The sequence below is a fragment of the Schistocerca serialis genome, chromosome 4 (genome assembly GCF_023864345.2).
Source record: "Schistocerca serialis cubense isolate TAMUIC-IGC-003099 chromosome 4, iqSchSeri2.2, whole genome shotgun sequence".
Taxonomy (NCBI): domain Eukaryota; kingdom Metazoa; phylum Arthropoda; class Insecta; order Orthoptera; family Acrididae; genus Schistocerca; species Schistocerca serialis.
Genome location: NC_064641.1, coordinates 842,809,330 through 842,822,088, shown reverse-complemented (window position 1 = coordinate 842,822,088; position 12,759 = coordinate 842,809,330).

The window sequence follows — 12,759 nt, the reverse complement described above, 5'->3', positions numbered from 1 at the left end:
CACCATATAAAACAGTTTTTAATGGTAATAGATTCTATTTTAATTTCTGACTGTATTTAATCTTTCCATTTCATAGCTATGCCATCAGTATAGTAATTTAATAAAGTGGGTGATAGGCTGCAGCCTTGTCGGACACCATGACCATTACAATTTCATGTGGCATTTTAGAACCTGAATTTAAAACAATTTTTGTAATTACATATAGACTCTTTATGATACAAATAAGTTGTTTAGGAAGAGCTTTTATTTCCAATATTTTCCTCTACGGTGGTCTTTTTCTTGGACAAAGGCTTTCTCGTAATCAATATATGCTAAATGCTTTTCTAATTCTCTACGTTTTCCATTAATTTGTCTTACTATAAATATATTATCATCACAAGATCTCTCCTTTTTGAATCCTGATTGTTCTTCTAAGATTACAGCATCATCTATAGTTCCTATTCTTCGATCAGAGCAAGTTGAGTGTGAAAATGAGAGGCAGAAATCCTAAAGTAAACTAGAATACCTTATTTGGCGGCGTAGCGACTAGAAAGGCCAGTGCTGTAGAGGAACGAGCAAATGTGACCAACAAAATGAGAGTAGATATCAAGTAACAGAGCAGTACTATTTTTATAAAGTTCCGCACAAGGGAGGATGGAAAAATTGTACGCTAGAATCTAATACTTATTGTCAACTCCACAAGGGAGAAAATATGCTTGAAGCAGATGTTTAAAATGAAAAATACAATAATAATGGAATCAGCTTCAGAGGATACTACTGCAAAATTAATGGATTGTACTAAACTGCAACAAAGTATCATTTGCCAGCTACCGCGAAAGGGGAAACCTCTCATCATAATGCACACCGTCCCTCCTTATTTGGAGGTAAAGCAATTAAATAGATCAAAACTTTTGAGGGAAACTAGAAAGGAATCGTTTTGATTCAGAACTAATTCCAGAATTGAAGACTGGACCGTAAGAAAGGAAATTAGTTCAGGACTTGGTGTAGGTAGGAGCTAACATGAGGAAAGCCTTTTTCAACAGGCAGGCTTCGAAACTATACCTGTGAAGGACTTCATAGTAGCACCCCGCTGCAGTAAGTGTCAGGATTATTATCAAGCAGCAAAGAATTGCACCAGGGTAGAAATCAGTTGCGCTGACTGTAGGAGATGGAAGTAACAAGATAAACTCTGGAAAGAGCAACGAGAGTCCAACAGTTAACGGTGTTCGAGAAGGGGAAGGACGTATTAGGCACATCCGAGCGCCTGCTCAACATGTATAATGTTCCTTGATGTTCCTTGAGAGACTCGCATCAATTATAGGTAAATAATAATACTTGATGATGGGACTCAACGATAGGAGAAGACAACATGCCTGCTTGAATTTCCGTCGTTACTGCTTGCGATAATGCAGCTATCAGTGTGAGGTAAACGTTACTTTTTTTTAATATGATATTGGTTGGTTCATAATGATGTTTGAGATCTGCGGGGAGAATTCAACAGCTGCTAAAGGGCTTACTTGAAGCACTTGAGGAGGACAAATATTGCTTTTGATTTTGCAATTGCCTTTAAGAAAAATTAGTGAAAGAATATAAGTAACGATGTATTCAGTTGAAGTCCACTATTAAGAGGCTCATACGTTATTTCAGTTTAAATAATATGTCCAGTTCGATGCGTCTTCCTTTTATTTTAGGGGAACCATATATTCGTGAGGCCTGTCACAGCCGTAATTGTGTGAAGTTCACAGGAATTATTTCGCCGAGACATGCAGTTACTGCCCAGGGGTTGAGACTCAGCCCGCAGATGTGCCAGGTTTGTAACACTGCCCCGTCTAGCAGCGACTGGCGGGCTACCCCTGAGCTATGCCAAATGCCTGAGCGCCCAAGCGGAAACACTGCACAACATGCCTGCGAGCGCTGCACAGGCAAGCATTGTGCGGGGCCGTACCGCGGTGTTGCGTAATAAGTCACCGCATCTGGCAGGGGTGGCAGCACATTTTCCACAGCAAAATATAGATAAATAGGTATTTAATAAAAGTGCCACCTATTCTCATAGGATGTAACACTCGTAAAAACTAGAAGAAAAGTACGTACAATCACGTTAGATGAACCACTGGCTGTTGTGGAGCGAGATACTTGGGGATAAGGTGGGGAATCAGATTTCAAAGATTTCTTGATTAACAACTTACATTTGATAAATTCAAATAATTATACACTATTGGCCATTAAAATTGCTACGCCAACAAGAAATGCAGATGATAAACTGGTATTCATTGGACAAATATATTATACTAGAACTGACATGTGATTACATTTACACGTAATTTGGGTGTTGAGAAATCAGTAGCCAGAATAACCACCTCCGGCCGTAATAAAGGCCTTGATACGCCTGGGCATTGACTCAAACAGAGCTTGGTTGGCGTGTACAGGTACAGCTGCCCATGCAACTTCAACACGATACCACAGTTCATCATGAGTAGTGAATGGCGTATTGTGACGAGCCAGTTGCTCGGCCCCCATTGACCAGACGTTTTCAATTGGTGAGAGATCTGGAGAATCTGCTGACCATGGCAGCAGTCGAACATTTTCTGTATGCAGAAAGGCCCGTACAGGACCTGCAACATGCGGTCGTGCATTATCCTGCTGAGATGTAGGGTTTCGCAGGGATCGAATGAAGCCACGGGTCGTAACACATCTGAAATGTAAAGTCCACTGTTCAAAGTACCGTCAATGCGAACAAGAGGTGACAGAGACAAGTAACCAATGGCACCCCATACCATCACGCCGGGTGATACGCCAGTGTGGCGATGACAAATATACGCTTCCAATGTGCGTTCACCGCGATGTCGCCAAACACGGATGCGACCATCATGATGCAGTAAACAGAACCTGGATTCATCCGAAAAAATGACACTTTGCATTTCTGCACCCAGGTTCGTCGTTGAGTACACCATCGGAGGCGCTCCTGTCTGTGATGCAGCGTCAAGGATAACCGCAACCATGGTCTCCGAGCTGATGGTCCATGCTGCTGCAAACGACGTCGAACTGTTCGTGCAGATGGTTGTTGTCTTGCAAACGTCCTCATCTGTTGGCTCAGGGATCGAGACGTGGCTGCACGATCCATGCCATGTGGATAAGATGCCTGTCATCTCGTCTGATAGTGATACGAGGCCGTTGGGGTCCAGCACGGTGTTCTGTATTACCCTCCTGAACCCTCCGATTCCATGTTATGCTAACAGTCATTGGATCTCGATCAACGCTAGCAGTAATGTCGCGATATGATAAACCGCAATCGCGATAGGCTACAATCCGACCTTTATCAAAGTCGGAAACGTGATGGTACGCATTTCTCCTCCGTACACAAGGCATCACAACAATATTTCACCAGGCAACGCCGGTCAGCTGCTGTTTGTGTATGAGAAATCGGTAGGAAACTTTCCCCGTGTCAGCACGTTATAGGTGTCACCACCGGCGCCAACCTTATGTGAATGCTCTGAAAAGGTAATCATTTGCATATCACAGCAGTTTCTTCCTGTCGGTTAAATTTCGCGTCTGTAGCGCGTCATCTTCGTGGTGTAGCATTTTTAATGGCCAGTAGTGTATAAATTGAAGTTTATTTGGCCAAAGACCAGCGTAAAACTTCTACAAGAAAAAGAGCACTGCAAGAAATTAATAAATGATTGTAAGAATAAATGATAAACTAATTTTAGAAGTATAATATAATTTTAAAAATGAACCACTATTTCGCAGTTTAAGATATTACAATTAGTTACTAAAATAATCTTCAGCAACTGGGTTCAGTGGCCCAACAAAGGCAGTGTAGAAAATTGTATAGTGTCATACTACAACAATTGGCACAGGGAACTACTTAGACGGACTGCTTCCACAGGATACCTGATTATTTGCTCAATTTCTGCATGGCATTACCTTAGACAGCAACTCTGAGAATCTGAAAAATAACAAATACTACCCTACATTAAACAACAATTACCTACAGGACGTGTGCCAATAAAGCAGCGGCACTGAAACATTACTCTCCAACTCAGAGCAAGAAATTATTAGTTAGGTTTTCCACATTATTATTATTATTATTATTATTATTATTTACAATAAAGTGTGTACTAACTCTCACTAAGCGAGTTAAGCTTTAAATTGAACAGATTACAGCAATTTAAAATTGTAATCCGTGAAATTACTGTGCAAGGGGATTGCTTTCATCTTCTAAAAAGATCTCGGGAACCAATAAAAAGATATTACAATATTCAAATAGTAACCGCTATAGAATAATTTAAAAATACCATCATCAGTGAAATGACTTAGCATACATAATTTTAACATTACTGGTTAGTAATGTTAAAATTATGTATGCTAATGACGTATTAATACTTTACGACTGGTACTTTAATTATAACTACAGATAGTGACAAAATATTCATAAATACTAGCCTGAATTAAAATTCACTAAAACAGTCTAAATAGCATCATATACTCATTTGTGTTGTCAACCTGTTTAGGACTATAATTTAGACAATCATCTTGCCGTACTCATCTTGATGGCGGCTGGTGGCGGAGGACAGAGTAATATCCGTGAGAGCACGGACATCAGCTGCTGTGCTTAAGGCCTGAAGATGGTTTTAATTATTTACCGAAACGGGTACCAGCTAAAACAAACATCTGTTCCGATCGAGACTGTTTTCGTGAATTTTAGTTATTTACACCGATTGCTGGTTACTCCCCATTGGTATACTGCTTTATAAAGTTTACTGTATGAATTATGTTGCGTTTCAAATGCGGTAAAACACAATTTTAGGACACATTAAGAAATAAGGATTGCACTCTGAACCAATGGATGAAAGGGAACGGGCAGATGAAAATAAAGGCGAAGAAGACCGGAAATGAAGAAATTAACGAAATAGTGTGGAGAATGGTTCGTAAGTGCGCGGGCAAAAACTTACATTTACCTGGACCCAAGTTGCAGAGTGGGACTCTGAAAGTCGCTCAAGAGCTTTGAATTACGGAGTTTAAGGCATCCATAGAATGGCTGGACAGTTTCAAAGGTAGGTACAACATCGTGTGGAATGAAGTGTGTGGGGAAGCTAAGGATGTGCAGGAAAGTGTAGCAACAGAATAGAAGACAATACTGTCCAATTTAATTGTCAATTATGACCCGAAAGACGTGTTCAATGGCGATGAAATGGAACTGTTTTGTCACTAGCAATTCGAGATGAAAAGTGCACTAGCGGAAAAATTCCCAAGGAAAGACCCACTGTACTGCTGTGTGGAAACATGTTAGGTGAAATGGAGAAACCACTGGTGACTGCAAAGGAGGCAAAACCGCGTTGTATCAAAATCATAGATAGTAAGCTTCCAGTCACATGGAGAGGCAATAAAATGGCGTTGATGGTCAGTGATATTGTGGAAGAAAGGCTGAGCTCTTTCATGCTGAAATGGAAAAAGGAAATCGCCAAGTTCTCTTTTTCCTAGACAATGCAGCCTGGCACCCGAAAGTAACGTTATCAATCGTGAAATGGGCTTGGCTCCCTCCAGGTTCAATCAGCCTCAGACAACGTTATCAGTCGTGAACTGGGCTTGGTTCCCTCCGGGTTCAATCAGCCTCAGACAACCCATGGACCAGGGGGTTATTTACACATTCAAATGTCATTATAGGCGATTATTGGTGCAATTTGCTATTTTTAGCGTTGAATAAGTCGAAAGTGTGTTTAGTCTTGCACCATCAGTTTCTGTCCTGGAAGCAGTAAATTGGATTGGCTTGACAGTGAAGGAAATAAAACCCGAAACTGTCACCAAGTACTTCAACAAAGTGGGGTTTGGGGGGTCAAGAAGGAGACGCTTCTGTGACCATCGAAGTTCAAGAAAACGCAACAGCAATGTTGAATTAATGAAAATGCGAAGCATTTCAAGTTGTGCACATGATTAGATTCGAAGTGGTGAGTTTCTGTCAACTCACACCAACTTCACTTCAGCAACAGATGTAACAGAAATCCGTAACACAGAGGATGATGTAGAAGAAAGAAAGGAAGAAGAAGAGGCACAAAATGATGTCCATGGAAAAATTAATACGCCTGAATAAGCCATTGTATGCATAAACGATGTTATGTAATTTGCAGCACACGCAAAATATCTGAACTTGGTGGAATTATTGTATTGTACAGGATGGGCGTATGGGCAGGCGGTGGGCGTTATGGAATGATTAGGATTATTTTTAGAGAAACGCCATTTATTGGCTAAAGCAAGTTGAAAGGGGCTACATAGGCATAGGGAGGCGAGGGTGAGCCAGAACTTAGAGTTTGGCGAAACATCGTTCGCGAAGCTACCGAAAGTGGTTGTCTGCCAAAACTAAGTCCACAGTGCCGCAGCACCGAGAGAAACGGGAGATGTTCAATGCTACAGGGCGCGCATTCGACTCGCGGGTGAACAAGAATAGAAGACAGCGGCGACGGGCGGCCGGGTATGTTCGACGCACCACGCGGCTTCCTCCGCCCTGATAGGTCAGGACGGAGCAAACCGTGCGGGCGGCATGGAACTTTCCAGAGCGTTGCCTGCTAAGCGACGCCGGGGCCGGCGTTACCTCGTAAGCACACGAGAGAGGCGTGCGGTCAAGGTTCCCTTCCTCGGTGCTGACTTCCTGTCACTAGACCGTGGGACGAAAGAATTTACAGGCGGCTAACACTGCCGGCCTTGGCTTGGCCGTAATGGAACAACGAAGTTACCGTTTGAAACCTCATATAATAAAGTAAAATCTCCTACTGTCTGGCTCATCCTTTACAATATGGTGCAAAACAATTGCCTCGAAAAAACGATTTAGAATAGGAAATTAAAACAAGTTTCCCTCCTTGGTATGTGGCGAGAAAAGTGAAATGTGAAGCAAATGAACATGGAAATAATATGTATGTACATGCAATAATAAACGAATTTTAAGTTAGATTAAAAATATAGAAATGCCGTGTTATTTATCAGTTACTGTAATAGACCACAATTCTTTTCCCCAATATTCAGTAAATTAACATCTACTGTGCTGGAGTGAAGGTACATAAATACAGTATATGCACAATAAAAAATTTTTACCGTAGTTTTGTGCATGATACCTGACAAATCCTACGTAGCGCAGTGAGATAGTTGTAATCTGAAAACTTGTCCAATATGGAAAATTATTTTAGTCCCAGGCGATTCCGTTTTGAGCAAGTTTTACTATACTAAGAAAGGAGACCATGGTGCTTACTTTACACCGGGTAGCTAAAAATATTTATTTGATTCACTTTTCTTTGTTTTGTTTCTGAGAAAAACGTTATTTGGAGTACTTAAAAGAAATGCTACAGCACATCAATTTATCGACGCAATTAATTTTCCTATTTTGCATAAGCAGTGAGTGGTAAGGTAGACACGTTGCTGCAGTTACCACCACTGTTTTGTCGTATATATCGTCGAAAGACGGAAGGAAGCAAAAAGAATAAGCAAGGGGCATCTAGTGTAGAGTAAGAGTGTCTGGTTAGAAATTTTATAGAAAGCAGGCGCAGAGCCTGGCATTAATTTTTAAAGAAAGTGCGAGTCGTGGTAGTAACAGGTGAAAAAGTTAAAAAGTAGACTAAGTCTTGGCTGAAGTTTTACAGACTGCACACATGCTGTAGGGATGCCTGACGCTTAAATCATATAGATATTTAAATATCTTCAACATTTCGCAGCCCTATCAGCAAGTGTGTAAATATTAATTTTAATTTTATTAATTAACAGCCTTAGTTGCACTGTTTGCCTAGAATTTACCTAGGTTTCAGTACAGCACTCGTGGCTGCCGCATCGCGTTCACGAAGTGGGGCCGAGGCAATTCCAGATAAGTTTTACAGTCTGATGATAATTTATGGATTTGTAGCTTTAGCTTGACAATGTCCACTATGGAAACACGGTAGTTATTGTTATTCTGAAGAAGATTAGGTTATCCCGTCTGAAACCTAAGTAAATTCCAAGCAAACAGTGCAAATGAGGCTGTTAATTATTAAAATTAAAATTCATATAGATATTAAAGACTGAGTTGTAATTCAAATTTTTTATCTAATTGTTAATTTTTATCAGAAATCATATGGCTGCATATATGAAGTAATGTGCACGTTTTGCCTAGATGCTGAGGTGAGATCCTGAGGTAGCTGTAACACTATATGCGGTTATATCAGGAAACATCCTGTCACGTCAACAAACACTGTGCCTTCTCAGCAAAAATTGCACCTCAACTGCAACACCCAGATATGTACATTTCGCTGTCCCAATCGCAGCCCAGCATTTTACTGGGCATTAAAACGACACAGTCAGGCAGCACGTCACCTCCATGTTGAAAAGTATCAAACGATCTGCGTTTTCTGTCATTCTCAGAAGTAGCTCAGCCGTATAAAGTTGTTATGAAATAAGTGAAGATATTAATTATATATTTCAACCTCAAAAATTCGTGTTTCCACAATTTACAGCTTAAGCTGCAGTCATCGGCGTGTATAGATGCAGCAAAATATGCGAAAGGTACAATGGACCAAAAAAATAAAATATTTACACGTCTAAAATTACTATATTATTTTTCAAAGTATACAATACTACTGGTGATGTACGTTAGAGATTAAATAGCGCTTGTGGACACAAGCAGTTCTATCTCTGATACCACATCTACTGTGAGGCACAACTAAATATTTTCGCTTCAGATAAACACCTTTCAGTCACAATTCATGCCTAAAACATAACTGTAAACTCATAAATAAATTGCTTGATCGCTTTTTACATTTTTTAACTGTAAATACGTAAAGATATTGGTATCTCTACTAGAAAATATGTTAATGTGGCTCAAAGATCGAACTGTGATCACCTGACATTTTGGAGTAATGCTTCACATCACGAAGCAGCAGTTTAGGTGGGGCGGGCGAAGGGGGGGGGGGGAGATAATACATCATGTTCTACGCTAGATGAGATAATCGATGTAACTGACTAGCTTTTATAGATTATTAATTTCTCTTACACGCATACAGCAATGTTCCGCTGGTCTTTTAAGTACCAATGTCACACTTCCCAATACTTTAGAAAACAAACCGTACTAAAAGCGATGTTTTTTGGCGTAACTATAAATGTGTTACATCACGTTAACACACGTGTTTGCGTAGTATGGCCAGATAACTATCTACTGGCTATTAGAGATTTTCAGTAACTTTTGCACACCTGCACTTAGGTACCACTGGTATTCTACACCCCAATGTAACATTTTCCGACACTATAGTGCAGCAAAGTCTACTAAAATGATCTTTATTGACGTGATTGTAAATGGGTAATATAAACTAGGTATGTGCTTAGCACATAGGGAGAGCTTCAAAATATTCCAGATATTATATATTGACGTAGTGTACGACATGGTCAAAGGAAATGGTGGAACAACCTTCCCCATAGAGACGAAAGTTCAATATTTCTAAAATACAATCTTGACACCAACACAAAATTGTTCAGCGAACTATGTAAAGCTTAGGAGTTCGAGTAAAAAACAAACGCAGATAGCTGATCGTAATATGCAGCTACTATTACAGACACTGATCACGAATGAAAGTTAGATCTTGCATCAAAACAAAATTATTTATCAAAATACGTAAGATCTCGAGTGAAACGCACGCATGGCACTATTATTGTAAGTTAACTATTCTATAAGATTTTTAAGAAACCTACGTGGCTTGCATACTGGCATACTGATATACTTTTCTTACAGCTCAAAGTACACTCGTGACTAGAGTTCGATTATTACACCACACTGCACAAGGGACAATGGACAGTCAAATTAAGTATTTACAAATTTAAATTGTCTGTTTTAGGTACCAAAATACACACAGATTGTCTACTGACACTAGTGATATAACAAACAGGTTCGTCGATGAGGTTATATTAAAGAAACCAAAGTACTAAGAAATTTGCGATACACACATAGACACTACAGTGCCAAATGCACTTATCGACAAGAATAGTTTGATCTTTGTACCCAAGGTAACAATGTTATTTCCATATCTAAATTTGTCAAAACTCAATTTAGTTCTACTAAAACCGATATCAAAGTCAACCAAGACTTGAGTGTTAACATCATCTGACAATACAAAACTTTAGTCTTCTTCAGGTGATAATGCTAATTGGCGCTGCCACTCAGTGGAGATAGTTCAGCGTACTAAATAATAGTAATGCAGATTAATTAAGAAACAGGTGTTGCTATGCTTTCATCCATCCAGCCAAACATTGTATTGTCCCTTGTGCTACGCTGATAAATCTGTCTTGCAGTAAGTACAAAGGTTTGCTGTAGCAAAACTTTGCCAGCATAGCTGGATGCTGGCAAATTTTCGCTATCAGAGCATGAATGCACACTTATTGCGTAAAAATGTATGCAATCATGTACCAACTGGCCATCACAACGGAAGCAGACGGATACTAACAGAAAAAAGCACCCTCCCTTCTTACTGCCGCAAGCCAGCTCTCAGCAATTATGCTAGAAATAAATATGCAACTTCCGGAAAACCATCCGCAGATGAACCTGAAAATGTTCGGAAATCGGTTCGTGGAATAATAAATAACTGTTGAAGAAAGTGACTTGTTGGAGGTTTATGTATTTACAGACTTATCCTTAATCGCACAATGGTCACTGCCTCTCAGAATTAGGGTGATGCCTTGGTTGTGTATTTTCGCATTTAAATTCCAGTACGTGCATTAAGATCTTTGTGTACCTGTGATAGAACTCAGTTTACATCTTATTGTACTCTGGTTTTCTTAAGGTGAACTTTCTTTAAGTATAACTACAAATAGTTGCAATTTCAAAAGCATCTTCCATCCGCCATTCCTCTTCCAAACTCCAGAATTTTCGAAAACTACACAATCTTGCTGTTTACAATTGTTCTAACTCACATACATCACCTAGCGAGGTGGCATTATAGCTAGCACACCGGAGTCTCATTCAGGAGGAGGACGGTTCAAACCCGCGTACGGCAGTCCTCATTTAGGTTTTCCGTGATTTTCCTAAATCGCTTCTGGTAAATGCCGGGATGGTTCCTTTGAAAAGGGCACGGCCGACTTCCTTCCCCATCCTTCCCTAATCCGATGGGACTGATGACCTAGCTAATTGGTCCCTTCCCCCAAATCAACCAAGCCTGACATTTATCGTTATTGTCACATTTTGAATGTTACTCACGTGTATTAACATTTGATATTCTTTTATATTGTACTCATATGTTTCTCATTTGAACATTATAAAGGCACATTTGCATGCCGAGCGTGAGTTTCCTCGGAAACGCGAGATATTAATTAAATAAATAATCAGTGACAAATAAATAAAGCCTATGGCACACAACTGCAGCGCTGTGTCGCTGATAAAACAAAAGCACAATTACGTTACTCGTATGTTTGATTAAGAAAAGAGAGCTCTGGTTGAAGTGGTGCGAGAAGCACGTATTTTAGTTTATTGTCTGGCACACCGCCGTATTTCATGTTATAGAAAATTACTGCGAGTTGCAACCATACTAGGCACTCGATTCTGAAAAGAATTTATATTTATAAAAGTAAGTAGGATTATGAACTGTAGGCTTATTCATTGAATATATCTGATTTAACTAACTGTGTAATTTTTTGTTTAGTAGACAATCACCTCTGTACGACGTTTTGGCATGGCTGGCAAATTATTGTAATATTGAGATTTAGATTATGAGTCCGCACCTACCGCAGCAGTCTTTGGAAACGATTTAATTACGAAGTCCGATTATTTCAGTTTTATTTCACGGTCAACTACGAGTAACATTGCCTTTACGAAAAAGCCATTGTCAAGCGTCAGATACCGAATAATTAAAACCTGACGACTCATAGGAGAGACAATCATACAAATAAAATAATTAATATTTTATTTTATTTAATTTATTTTATTTATTTTATAACATGTAAACGTGCAAAATGCAGCTATTAACATTTTAATTCTGAGAATAATGCCTCTGTTATAGAGTACTTTACATCATCTGTCTCCAGTAAATTTCATTCCATAAACAATCTAGAACATATCAATTCATTAGTCAGTACAGTAACTACTAATGTACAGAGTCAAAAAGAGGAATGTTCTCTCATCCTTCGTTCTATCTGAGCAGCCACTAATATGGGTGATATTAATATACGCGTTACCCTTTACGGGTTCGTCCGCGGTGCAGAACATTCATTGTTCTAACTTTACTAGTTCTACATCATTTGACACTTGGAGCAACTACTCTTCAGCTTCTAACATCCTGTAAAGGAATTACTATAAGGCAATACATGTTCTTCGAACAGTTGTGTCATTTAATAAATTACTAGCAAAATTGCATTTACACTACATGTAATTTGCTTCCTTTCTCAATATGTTTCCATTGCCTTCCGTGTCTCCACGCTGCAGACAACATCTAATTTGTGAACTCCCGAAAATGGCTTGACATGCCATTTGGACTTTTGACTCTGCTACCCACAATCAGCGGTAACTGCCACAATGGAAAAGAAATACTGAAACAAGCAGTAAATGCTGTCAGACCTTCTGACAGCCCGAGTTCCATACTCGTACTCAGTTACCTTACCGTATTTGTGTATCTGTCAGGCCAACATCGAATTTTAATATTGCTGTATCAAGTTGTAGCTCTAACAGCGTCTTTGAGTCAGGACTGCTGCTAATTCCACATGTTTACCGCTTGGAAGCATTCTCTCTCGCCGGCCGAAGTGGCCGTGCCGTTAAAGGCGCTGCAGTCTGGAACCGCGAGACCGCTACGG